Raw genomic sequence first — 2,500 nt, 5'->3', positions numbered from 1 at the left:
TTAAAGTTTAGGAACATTCAATTTGCTGCAAACTTTTAATCTAATGAAGATATTTAATTCATTCCGGCTGCACTCTGTTGAGCTCTCCAAGCTGTTTGTTTAATTTATAAGTAAAAGACTTGTGTTCGCCACACACTGCACAATAAGGAAATAATTGGTAGTGTCGTATTTGTTGTTTTGATAATATGCATCGTAGAGTTGATACTTTTGGTTGAAGGAGTTTATTTTAGTGAACCTACTAATATGAATACTGTGATAAATAATAGAAACAGAATAATAAATGACCGGAAGAGACTTAGTAGTCAGGCTGTTAGCGCTGTGTCATTAGGAACCTTTTAGAAGAAGATTAGATAGACTTATTGATAGGAGTGATAGATGGATATAATCTACGTTTTATACAGGGACTGCCTTGCGTATACGCCTGCTGGCTTCTTGTATTTCCGCTTATGTTCTTACCGTTGACCTGAAGTACGATTCTGTATTACATAACATGAACATAAAACTACATATAGTCCCATAATTAACATCTCGTACGGCCATGTCTCGTCCACGAACAGTGTGTGCGATAATGATGAAATCTGTAGCACTGTGTCACATTCATTACAAGTTTCAGGGCGTGGTGAATATTTTGAGCACCTTGGTGTTTACCGTTCAGTGTGCCGCCAGGATAGGGGTGAAGACAGCTCCCCACCTCGCCCCGGCAGACTTTCTTGTGTCCCTCAGTAATGTCCCGCCATAGAAATAAAGAGGGTCATCTCCGCCAACCCTGAGTCATCACAGCCTCTCGTCTCCCATATTTCTTATCTGCCCTTTTGCTGTCTCGACGCTTTGTGATGTAAACATCAGCATCATTACTACCCCATAACACATACACACACACACACACACACTCTCTCTCTCTCTCTCTCTCTCTCTCTCTCTCTCTCTCTCTCTCTCTCTCTCTCTCTCTCTCTCTCTAGCGGCGCGCGCCTCACTCAACACGCATTTTTCCCCACCACGGTGCCAGGACAGCCTCAGCTCCGCGCCTCCTTCACACTAACATTCCCCACACAAAACCTCACGAGTGACATCACCCTTCCCTCCTCACGGTGCGTCATCACTGTTTTTCTGGAGTATTCTAGTAATGGCCTTTCCTTCCTCCCTCCCTCCAGATTTTACCACACACAATAACCGAGATAATCCCATTCCCCGTTTCCTGTATATAAGACCGGTAACATAGTAAAATATTGAGTTTAGAGCAGAGGGAAGGCGGAGAATAAGAAAGAGATGAACCGTTCTTTCCTAAGCTCTCTGTTTACTCTTAAGATTACTACTACATGACTTGAGCCGCGGGCGTTTGTCATTCTATTACACTCAGCGACTCGCAGCAGCGGCCCCTGATAATCTCCCTCCTCTCCTGTAATGTTCCTGTAAGCTTTATACTTATCCAGTGAGGCAGAAAGAGCAGATTAGTGCACTCTGCGGTGGAGGAATGGATGCGGAATGCGATAATGTTGCAACGTATTTTTTTTTTTTTTCTTTATGAAGGGATGTTCGTGTTTTGTCTGTGTGTTTGTGTGTTTAGTTTGAGCGCCGCGTTTTAAGGTTAAAGGAGGGAGAGTTACGAGTTAGAAGGCCCCATTAGATGATCCAAGTCTTAAGGGAACTAAAAGGAACGTAAAAGAAAGCCACTGGAAAGTCGTGGGATTATTAATATTATCAACCGGTGAGGCATAAAAAAATAAATAGATAAATAAAAAGTTCCCTAATATTATTGATTTTGTAGCAGTGATGGTAGTGGTGGTGGTGGTGGTGGTGGTGGTGGTGGTGATAGTAGTAGTAGTAGTAGTAGTAGTAGTAGTACCAGTAGCAGTGAACTCTTTTGTGGAGTCTATTATACCAAAAGGCTTAATGAGAAAGGGGAAAAAAATCCATCTTAGCATTATCGGTTTTAAGAGAGAGAGAGAGAGAGAGAGAGAGAGAGAGAGAGAGAGAGAGAGAGAGAGAGAGAGAGAGAGAGAGAGAGAGAGAGAGAGAGAGAAATTAGGAAAGATGAGGTCGCACGCTGATCCGGGAAGTGTTACGTAAGCAGTTTGATCAGCGACTCCCTGATCTGATCTAAGGAAAAAAAAAAAAACATAAGAAGAAAAATGAAGCAAAGAATGAAACATGAAAACGAAGTGATGGATTCTGTCCCTTGTGTGTGTGTGTGTGTGTGTGTGTGTGTGTGTGTGTGTGTGTGTGTGAGATGTCAAGGAAGAAGACAAAGGAGGAGCAAACGGACGTATACCTGTTAGACCTTGCAAGGCTGTTAGTGATAAGCTATACTGTCCATAGTGAGAGATGTAGGATAGTAAAGGCGAAGGCTCCCCCTCACTCACCATGCAGCGTAACAAACACATTGGCATTTTCATAGGAAGAAGATAAGGCCTCTACTGCCACGGACAAAATGAGCAGTGTTGGATTATTAGCAGCAACATGTACTGTACGTAGTGTATTTAGTAATATGTAGGTAGGTAGG

At 42.6% G+C, this 2,500-nt stretch overlaps 1 protein-coding gene across 1 annotated transcript in view; it reads right to left on the bottom strand.

Moving 5' to 3' along the window:
• LOC135094332 (uncharacterized) overlaps positions 1-2,500 on the bottom strand; it is a 79,074-nt gene that overhangs the window by 57,676 nt on the left and 18,898 nt on the right. The window lies entirely within an intron of this gene.

The sequence above is a fragment of the Scylla paramamosain genome, chromosome 3, assembly GCF_035594125.1.
Source record: "Scylla paramamosain isolate STU-SP2022 chromosome 3, ASM3559412v1, whole genome shotgun sequence".
Lineage (NCBI taxonomy): Eukaryota > Metazoa > Arthropoda > Malacostraca > Decapoda > Portunidae > Scylla > Scylla paramamosain.
Note: the sequence above shows the minus strand (reverse complement) of the source record. Positions and strands in the feature narration are given on the sequence as shown.